The following is an 11,180-nucleotide window of genomic DNA, read 5'->3' as shown; positions in this document are numbered from 1 at the left end:
GAAGGGCTGAAGAAACACACCAGGAGAGGGCTCAGAAGCTGTTCAGTGACATATTTATGATACTAGGTGACTGGTCATGTGGGTATAAGACGAGGAATGAGTTGTAGGTAATTCTCAGGTCCCTATCTTGGGTAGGAAAGATAAACTATGCAGGAGAAATAAGGACATTGGTTTCAGACATTCAATTTTCTCTATTTAAAGGTTTATGTATAGATATATCTATTTGGAAGCAAGTTAGTCATAAAATTCAGGTCGTACCCAGTTGCCATGCAGAGGATGTGATTTCTGCTTCTACCATCGTGGTGTTCTGTGTTTTAATGAAACTGTGTAACAAAATTGGTCAATAGTTTCCATCAACCAAAAAAGTATAATGCTAATAGCATAATCCATCAAAAGTTTGCAAAATGTGTAATGCAACCTAACATGATTGTAAATTTCTTTGAGCCCCTCAGAAATAACTGTAATGCTGCAGTAGAATTTTATCAGAGCTCTCAGTGAATGAGTCATGGGTGATTTTCTCATTCCTTTAAACAATAATTTAAAAGATATTCTAGCGACTTTGGATACAAATTTTTCTATTTAAAATACTTCTCTGCCTTCTTTAATAGCATGTATTGAATGTAATTTAATCTTTTACTGATCAATAGAAGTAGTTTTCCTGGATATCGATTTGAGTCATTTTTATGATAATTCAAAGTCTGACAATTTGTCCCAATAGTAAATAATCCCAAACTTAAGTTCATTTTTGTGTAATTGGCCTAGTTTTCCCAATAGTGGATTATCAAATTTTTCAAACATAGACATTTGCCATTTTTATAGGTTTTTGTCTCTTTGTCACTCATCTTTTGGTATCAAGTTATCAGCGTTCTCATTAGCCCTTTGGATGTACTTAACACTAGCATTCCTTCTCTTAACTTTCTCTTAATCTACTACTGCAAGAAGACAACTTTGTGTAATGGTACAAGTGTCTGGAACAACCTCTTTGGTTTCTCTGCCCTTGCCAAACGCCTATTTTTCATGAAACATTCTCCTTTGGTGACCACAGCATGTCTCAGGTTGATTAAAGCTCATAGTCCCTCCATATGAAACTACTGGTGCAGCTTCATACAATAGAGCCATTTGAATTTAGATACAAGAGTGTGGTTAAAGCTTAAGAGTATGTCAGCTTTTTAGCTTAGGAAGTTCGGTAGGTTTCCTGTCAAGCAGCACTGGCTAAGATCCAGGGTCACACCAGTCCCTTTCCTCCAAGGCAGCCAAGCACAATGGTACCCAGCTTGTCCTTCCCTTGCCATTGTCCCCAAGGCCACTCCTAGGTGGTACTCCTCTTCCTGCCTGACAGATTGAGGTGAGACCCAGTTTTCTGGGGAACTGGCAAGCCATGGGAATGAGACTCACTCCCTTTTTCCATAATGGAATCCATCAGGTTCCATGTGTCCCTTTGGCCTAAGCTCCCCTCACTTTTCTTCTTCCCTGGGCCTTGGGAAGGTTGAAAGGTAGCAGTAAAGCTTGCTTTTGTTTTTTCTTGCATCTCATGAGTCTGTTTTCTCTCATTTAAAAGCAAAAGAACCCACATTAGTTTCACCCTAGCCTCTGGTAAATTAGTATACCTTAACCACGTGTATATGCCAAGGTGTGGTTACAACTCAGTAAAAGAAGAAGCAAGTCATTTGTGCACCTTAGCCTCAGAGCTCTTTACTCAGGAGAGTGTATAGGCTTGTCACATTAATTAGGGCAGCCAAGTCATTCTTCCTGTGGCAGAGACTATCCACTCCCTACCTACTACCCATTCTCCTCGTCTTCCAGAGAAATAGCATCCTGGTCTCATTTAAGGGAACCTGGCTAAAACACCCCATTTCCTGGCCTGCCTTGTAGTTAGGAAAGGTCATGTGACTATATTCTGACCAGTGAGACAGAAGAGGAAGTGCTGAATGAGTCTTTCTTGAATGGTTCTCAGAAAGAGGATAAGTGGATAGTATGTGCCCTTTGGCCCTTTCCCTGCTACTTAGGTTTCCCAACATTTGTCTATGACGGCTGGAGCGCCAACAACTATGTTGTATCTTGAAATGACCGTGTCTAAAGATGGTGGGGCAGAAGGCTGGGTGGAGCCTGAGATGCTGATGCCCATGGGCCTCCACCAACAACCTGAAACTGTGCACCTTCAGACTTATTTTATACGAAATAAAAACGAAACCTTGTGTTTGAGTCATGATTATTTTTGTTTTCTTTCATATGCAGGTAATCCTAACGAATACACTGATTTCATCTCTTTATTCTCAGCAAAGTTTCAAATAAATAAAAATCGCACTGCTGGGGATCTGACTTCTACATAAGTGAGGTTTTACTCTTCTTTATATTACCGTATAAGAAGGTAGGGTTTTAGTTAGCAGCCATCAGTAATGGGCTCACTCCTGAGTCTTCCTCTGGCTGAACTGTCCAGTGAATTTAGCATGAAAACCCTGATATTGGTGGAGTTTTCAAAAATAGATGTTTTCTACCACCACAATGATTAAAGGCATTCCTAACGACATCCATGCCTTAATGATAAAAAAAAAAGTCAGTTACGTGTGTATTGAATTTAGAAAGATCTAACCATTAAAATTCTGAGTCTCGATGCCAGTCTATTTTCCTATTTAAAAAAAAATGAATCATGCAGGTTTCATCTCATACTCAGGTGAGACTTGAAGTGATAAAATGAAGTGAGTAAAAACTATTCCTCTTCTATGAGACACTTGACCCACAGGCTTGCTCACAGCAGAGCCACCGTTCTCTCTGAACCTGATCCATCTTTCTTGCAAATCGCTTTCTCTGCTTTATCAATCGGGGCAATGTATTCCCTACAATCTTCTTGATTTCCACACTGCTTTCCAGAGAGATCAAGAAAACTCCCCACTATCTCAATTCAAATCCCAGCTCTGACACACACTGCCTGTGTGACCTACAGAAAGGTACTTATGCTCTCAGTGTCTTGGCTTCCTCTCTCCAAAACATGGATAGAACTAGTAATCTAGCCCATCCATTGTTGGGAGCATTTGAGGTGTTAACAGGAAAAGCGCTCAGAGCAGAGTTTGGCTCATGGTGAATGTTCAATAAGCACGAGGTCCTGCAACTGTGCAAGAGAGAGAGGAGGCAGCTCAGGAGCCATGTGGAAGTCACGAAGAGGCTAAAAGAAGGGCAAAGACAATAAACTCAATATTACCTTACAGTATGTCTGGCCAGTCTTAAGAACCAAGGAAAGCAGGGATCAATTAGGGGGAGGAGGAGAGGGAAACTGCACCAAGGATATCACACACATATTTACTCATATTCTTTTAAAAGCAGAGCACGCGAAAGGGACCACAGATAAATCCCAACAGTGAGTACGCCCATGAGAACAAGTGGCACCCCTCGTTTTGCTCTGACAGTCCTGATGGTGGCAAGAGGGCAGGGAGCGGACGCATGATTACACGTGCCAGCAAATGGAGCCTTGTCCTTCCCTGGTTGGCCTTCCTGGGCTACCTGGGAGGTATCAACACCTTGCAAACTGATCACACTTTCTTGGACAATATGACCGATCCTGGAGCAAGGTACCAGAGAAGTGCCCACGCAGTTTCAGGAGAGTCAGTTGGGAGTATACCTTTACAACTCCAGGCTCAATGATGTCACACCGAAAGCTCGAATTCAGCACGGTGACAGTATGTATACCATAGGAATCAGCCAATGCTACAAATGGAAGGACTTTTTTTCTCCTGGAGAGTCAGCTGCTAAACCGGTTGTAGTGTCTGCTATTCTTGCTTCACTGGAGGCAGAAGCCAGGACACTTGTTGCTGAGTAGGCGGTCAGGACCTAGAAGCATCTACACAGTAACAGGTCCTCACTATTGAGTGGTGAACCACAGAATCTCAGGGACAAGAAGGAAATCAAAGGCTAAATGTCCCAGTGCCCATGTGCTGCCTGAACTTCCCCAATAACCACCATCTATAATGGCTCCCCAGCCTCTACGTGAATAACTCCAGTGATGGTGAATCTCTAGTTACTGAAGCAGCCACTTTCACTTTTAGGCTAGGCTCACCTAGTTTTCAGAAATATCTTCCTTAGCCTGGAGTTACTGGTTGGAGCAACTAGCTTTTCTTCCTGAATTTCACTCATACGGCTTCTCTTTGTGACATATGTATTTACAAATGCACACATTTTACCTGAGCCTACGCCGAAAAAGGCTTTTTTATCCATTGGCCAACACAAGATTTTCTTTCAAGACAGTATCACGTTTGCTCCAAATAATTGCCTTGCCCACCTATAATCCTATTACTCAGACCTTGCCCCACCATCCCTTTTCCTCTTTCTCAAACATGACTGAATTATTTTTTTTCAACCATTTTTCCTCTCTTGTTTTATCCAGTTTCCTATCAAAACTTGGCTCTTTTTTTTTCTGTTTGTATCTGCGACTATTACTTATAGTTACACCATCTAGTTTCTATCTTGATTAATGTACGTAATGTTTCCCTTCTCCGTCTTTTTTTCAAACAATGAACATTTATCAAGCAACCACTGTAAGCCAAGAAATTGTGAAAGGCAAAGAACTATGAGATATGGGCTCTGCCTCAAGGAGCTACTATCTACTTGTTGAGTTTTACTCCCAGATTTATGGTTGCCACCATGTCCCCAGTATCTCTCTCTTCCTACTGCTTGTATTAAATAGAGAGTTTTTTTTTTTCCTTTATGTATGCATGTTTGCCTTAAATGTCAGGGTCATCTATCACCTACCAATTCCTAACTTATTGTGTAACTTCTTATAGAACAAATCCCTAGTTTTAGTCCATTCTGACATAATCACTATGGACACTGACATAATCACTACCATTTTTCTAAAGTGAAATTTCCCTTATTTTGAGATAAAAGCATCAACTTATCCTGCAAACCACCACTTAAGAAATCTGGCTTCACCCATTTGTGTATGTACCTATGTATCTGGCTACCTCTCCACCTTCTTATGTTCTTATAGGTACAGCTTGTTTTTTTTTTAATGCCATGGCAATATGGAATGTAAAAATGTGATATAAAGAAGCAGCTTTGTACAAAAATACCCACTAATAAAGCTACCTCATCTAATATTATCTGCTTCTCAAGGGGTCAAAGCATTTTAGCTATGTCATCATATTTCACCTACTCTAATCGATGGCCTGTGTACAGACAGAATTTCTCTCCATCGGCAGCTGATGTTTCAAGAGTTGAAAGAACTGAAAAGGTCACAGTTTATAACTGGCAGGCTCTGGTCTTGGGCTGCTAGTTTGAGTGGCACCCTTACTCCCAAGGTCTGTGTTTACTTTCCGAGTTTCCTCCTTCTGTTCTTTCTAGAACTGGTCTGACTAACTCAGAAACCAATCCCATCTGGAGGCATGGTCCATGCTCGATGATAGCAATGTTTACAGGACCATAATAGGGAGAAATGGCTGGATTTCCTGAGCGTATTTCAAGCTAGGCTGGTGTGGCTGGTTCTGGACACATTCTTGAGAATAAGGAGGGAATAATTGGAAAATTTTAAGGTAGAGACCTATCCCAAGGTCCCACCACACAAAGACATCTGAGCACTAAAAGGGGTTAAAGGTAAATTAGACTGAATAAGAAATGGTTTCAAAAACCCAGGATGTGAAGCCATTAAGTTGGCAAAGGGGATAAGAAGTACAAGGCTAATTCAGCAAGACCTAAAAGAGGAGAAAACCACAGCCTTTTCTTTTTCTTTCAAGGCATTTTATCTATTTTATCTCAGGACACGTATTAACCAAACAAACTTAGAATAGTTTGTTCCCTACTTCAGCCTGAAAGGTAACTCTGGAAGACTGAGTGATTACTGATATTAGAAAAAGGAAAAAAAGTAAACCTGTGAGAATACACTAGCACTACCTCATGAATCACAGTCATTCGGTTCCATAAAATGTGTTCTGCTCTTCTCTTCTTACTGTTTCAGGATACCCTGCAGTACTGTACTTGCTTAGGGACATCCTGCTTATCACAACAAATTTCTAACCACTAGGGACATCCTGCTTATCACAACAAATTTCTAACCACCATGTGTGGATTCTCATCCCCATTCTGACATTTTTTTTTTTTGCTAGCTTCTTCTACCTTTGTGCCCCCCTATCCATTCACCATCACTGAAGGGATAGTCTGTGCTTTTTTTTTTTTTTTTTTCAGATTTATTACCAAGGCAGGTCTTGCATTTCTCCCTGCTCTCTTTTCACATTCAAGTTTGGTGAATCAAAGGGGTGACTTGAGTCCCTTCCTTCAGTCCGAAAAGCAAACCCACACATGACACACACAGCCTGCTCAGCCTGTCCAAGTCTACATCCCACTTAGGAGAAGTTCTAGAACTTAAATTTCCTGAGAGGTACTTGCATGTGAGGCAGCAATGACATCTGAGAGTAAAGGATACTTGTGAATGCACTTCTTTGCCTGATTCTAGCTGCTCCCTGAAGAGAGCTGTTTACGTTCCCAAAATAAGCTCTTGTAGTTTTCTTTTTATCGTTAAGGGTATACCCCAGCCCCAAAGGCCATTCTATGTAAAATAAATGCAGTTCTAATGACTATTGATTGGGAAATCCCAGCCTTCCATTTGGCTGCCAGCTACCTCCAGCAAGTCAGAAATAATCAATAGCAAAGTGGGCACCAGCTCCAACAACAGAGAATGTGTCTCCAGTCAACTGTGGCTGTGATGAGAGTGGTCCCTTGGATTTGGGGGAAGGAATCCTGATTTACGGTGCTTTTCGAAACACGTGACTTCCAAAAACTTGTGAAGCACTCTCAGAGAGAAGACCTGTCCAAAGGAGACACAGCAGTATCTCACGATAATTCCAGAACTGTGTCATAGCAGCAAAGTGTCCATGGCGGTGGTTGTCAAATGATGGAGTAGGCTCCTGGGGAAAGTGCTAGTACTCATAACGGCAAATCAGTCTGAATGGGCCGTCAATAAAGTACTATGATTACACCATACTTTGTAGAATCGAACACCCTGACTTGAACTCTCAACAACACCTCATAAACTGCAGGACCTTGGGCAGATTACTTTATTTCACTAGGCCCCAGTTTTCCATCTGGAAAATGGAATTGTCATTAGTACCTACCTCACAAAATCTTTTGAAGATGAAATTATCCATGTAAATCACTTAGCTATACTTGGCACTTAGGCAACACCCTACAAACATTAGCTGCTGCCTCAGTTGTTATCATTGATAGTAGTGGTAACACCAGCCAGCAGGTACTCTATGGCCAACTGGAGGCTTTGGCCACACTATGCCTTCTAGACTAATCCTGACAGGTGATGCCCAATCCAGTTTATGAATTCTAACTCATGATATATTTAACCCAGAATCAAAGAGTCAATAAAATACAAAGTGTTTGCCAGTTTCTTTTTTTCAAAACGTAATTCGTTGTCAAGTTAGCTAACATACAGCGCATACACTGTGCTCTTGGGACTAGATTCCCATGATGCATCATGTACATACAACACCCAGTGCTCATCCCAACAAGTGACCTCCTCAATGTCCATCACCCATTTTCCCCTCTCCCCTGCCCCCCATCAATCCTCAGTTTGTTCTCTGTATTTAAGAGTTTCTTATGTACAGATTTTTACTTAAAATATAGAAACCATGAAATTGTAAACCCAAATGTATAGCATTTTATTTATCCCTTTGAAATTTCCTCTTGTTGGATATGGCCTATCGTGACAATTAGAACTTTGACTCTTCGTTTCCTATTCTTTCTGCCCCTCAATGTGGTAAACCAACTACAAATATAACCAATACACTCAATAATCAGCTAATGCTAGATACAGTCCTCTGCACACATTTCCCGCCAAAGGATGATCTACACTCTGCTTCAACACTTCCAGTGACTAGAACTATGTTCCCACCCCACCCTCTGCTAGCTCAGTCTTTTGTTACCTTTTAAAAGAACTTTTTAAAATATTAGAATAATTTTATATCAACAGAAAAGTTGAATATCCAAACCTTCTTTAGTCACTTGTATTCTAAGAACTTGTCAACAATTCATATTGCCTTCTTGTGAATGTGTGAATGTCAGTAAATATTTATCCTCTTTCCCTGCACGTGGGCAGAGAATTTTTGTTCCCATCCCACCAGTGTTGGGCTGTGCTACAGGAATTACTTTGTCCAAAGACCCATGAGTGGACAGGACAGAAGCAGAAGTGTTTTAGAGCAATTGAAATTAGTGTCAGTGATCTGCCATGAGAAGTACATGATGTGATGATGTGTCAGTGATGATGTGATGATGAAAGATTTGAACCATACCCTCACCTAGAGTAAAATATAGCTTACCTAAATCCTGATACAAAACTACCCAACAGAGTCCAGCTTGGACCAGCCAAACCATGCTTATCTACAGACCCATGAGAAAGAAAGAAATGTTCCTTGATGAAAGCCACTGCGTTCGGGAGTAATTTGTCACTCAATATCTTCATGGCAAATCTGACTGATATACCCTCTTTTTTAAGCCAGAACATCATAAGCAATTGCTAGATTTCTTACTGAAACTGCAAAGTACAACCTCTATAACAGTCTTTTGAACTACCTCCTGTAATCATATCCCAATGGAAACTTAGTAGTTTAGTTTAACAATAATGGTCATGTAGCCCAGGGGTAGCACAATAGATTTCTCTCCACCCCCTGGGAATCTTATTTAATTGATCAGCAGTAGGGGGTTAGGCATCAGCACTTTACAAAAGTCCCCGGGGTGGGGGGTGGGGAGTGGGGGGTGGGGGGCGGGGTACAGCATACATCCAGGATGGAGAACCATTGACTAGAAGGGATGTGGAGGCTGGGCTGTGTTTTTGGAAGGACCAAACTAAAGAAACGAGTAAAGACACCAAATCCCCATCAGACCATGTGGATGCCTGTGCAGTGGGACTGCAGGAGTCTGCCAAGTAGAGTTTCCGTTATATGAAAAACAACAACACAACAATTATAAAACCTCATCTCTCACTCAGTAGGGGCAAAACAAAAGCTAAGGCCTGGGGCTGGTGACATCTGTAGATGTTGAGATGTTGAGCAATTATATTGATTTCCCTACAGGAAGATCAGTCAGAGTAGTAATGGTTGTGTGGGTAACGTGGGTGGATGAAGAAGAAATCTGTTAGTCTAGAAAGTCTTTTTAAAGAATGCACCTTGGGATGTCTGTTTAATTATGTTGCCTCCAACTTTATAACCTGAGGGATTTTTGTTTCCTTTTTAAATAAACAAGCCAGTTAACAAGTTTTTCCAACCATTTTAAACTCCTCTGGGCACACGTGGACTTGTCAGCTCTGGTTTCAGTAATCACTCTGCTCAAATAATGTTGATTAGAAACTTATAAAATCCAACATTAAGCCTTGACACGAACAGGATCTTCTATAGATGATAGAATTGCAAAGAAAACTGATCAGAAGGAAAGAACACAGTCATGGTTCATATCCAAATCTGCTATTGTAAGCTGAGTAATCTTGGGCAAATTAGTTTCTTTGCCTCCATTTCCTCATAGACATGAAACAAAGGGCAGAATTTTTTCACCAGAATTCTAGTGAGGATGCTAACCTAAGGCAAACTATTTTTCCTACAGGGTGGCAGGCAGGAGAAGGAAGGAAAATGGCGATAAGAAGGTAGAGAAGGGCAGAGTCCTGAGGGGCTCTAGGAGAGTAAAGTAGCATGTGGGTGAAGGCAGGGTAGGTATCAGTATCTGCCTTGAAGAGGAAATTTACAGAAAGGAAGAGACATCTAGGGAGTGTTTGCACAATGTTGGCTGGTGATACCATCTCAAAGCTCATTCCTATCCCTTTTAAGAATGCCTAAAGATCCACATCACTTGTCATGGTTTCTAGAAGTGGATTTGAAAAGGTGGTAGACAGTGGTTGGCTCTAACATGACCATAGAATATAGGGTTATTGAGAAGATAAAAATGTAATATGTAGAGGGGTGCCAGGGCAGATCAGTCAGCTAAGCATCTGACACTTGATTTTGGCCCAGGTCATGATCTCCTGTTTCGTGAGTTTGAGCCCTGCATTGGGCTCCAAGCTGAAGGTACAGAACCTGCTTGAGATTCTTCCTCCCTCTCCCTCTGCCCCTCCCATGCTCATGGTCTGTCTCTCTCACAAAATAAATAAACATCTTAAAAAATGTAATATGTAGAAAACCATTTGTTCCAGCACATAGAAAGTATTGGACTATTAACATTATAAATTTATCCTATCTCTAAGGGCAGCTAATAGGCATCTACTTATTCCAAAAGCCCATGCCAACGCATGAAAGCATGCGTAATGGAACATGAAAAGTAATGGAACCCGAAAAACAAAAAAGGAAATGAAGGGTGGAGGCATTTTCTGGAGGCCTCAGCATCCAATTAAACCATTGACACAATTGTCTGGCTATTTCAGGCCAAAGCAAAGGTGGACAAAGTGAAGTTTTCAGATTGTTAAAAGAATGCAATGGACAGGAGAAGACACATTTGTCATGTGCAGAACTTCAAGCCAAATGACAAGGGCAAGTCCATTTACTGCTAGAGTTTCCAAAACTGTTCATGACAGTTTAGTGAATGGGAGAGAAGAGCTAAAGCAGGTGAACTGGAAAGAAAGAAAGAAAGAAAGAAAGAAAGAAAGAAAGAAAGAAAGAAAGAAAGAAAGGAAGGAAGAAAGAAAGAATCAATCTATGGCCTTCAAACCCCAAAGCAACAAAAAATACTTCCTAAAATAAAATAAATTCTGACAAAAACTCTCTCCTTTCAATTTGCCCTATTTGTATTTGCTCAACGAAAGTTTCTAGTGTCTCTGTCACGCGGAGGACAAATCACTCAGCTACACGTCTGGCAATGCACTCAGCAGCACCCTGCTAGAGGCCAGCAGAATGCAGAGAAACCATGTGAGGCATGTGAAGGGCCAGTCCTGGGGAAGTGAGGCAGGCGGCAGGTGTGGAAATGAAGGATTCTCTCCCCACAGGCTCAAGAGACTAAAAGGTAGTGCTCAAATGTTGGCTTTAGAAATGCAAAGCATAACAGAAAACACTTCTTTAATCTAGCAAAAGCCTCCTTCACCTGTGCACAATTCAGTTTCCAGTTGCAAATCTCTGCCTCAAGTACTCGCTGCCAATCTGCAACCGTCAACTGAATGGAGGACTATTTGCATTGACTAAAATCTCTAATAGTGTGAACGAATCACGTCAAATATA

Source organism: Panthera tigris, chromosome C2 (genome assembly GCF_018350195.1).
Source record: "Panthera tigris isolate Pti1 chromosome C2, P.tigris_Pti1_mat1.1, whole genome shotgun sequence".
Lineage (NCBI taxonomy): Eukaryota > Metazoa > Chordata > Mammalia > Carnivora > Felidae > Panthera > Panthera tigris.
The sequence above is the reverse complement of the archived record's forward strand: the minus strand, read 5'-3'. Positions refer to the sequence as shown.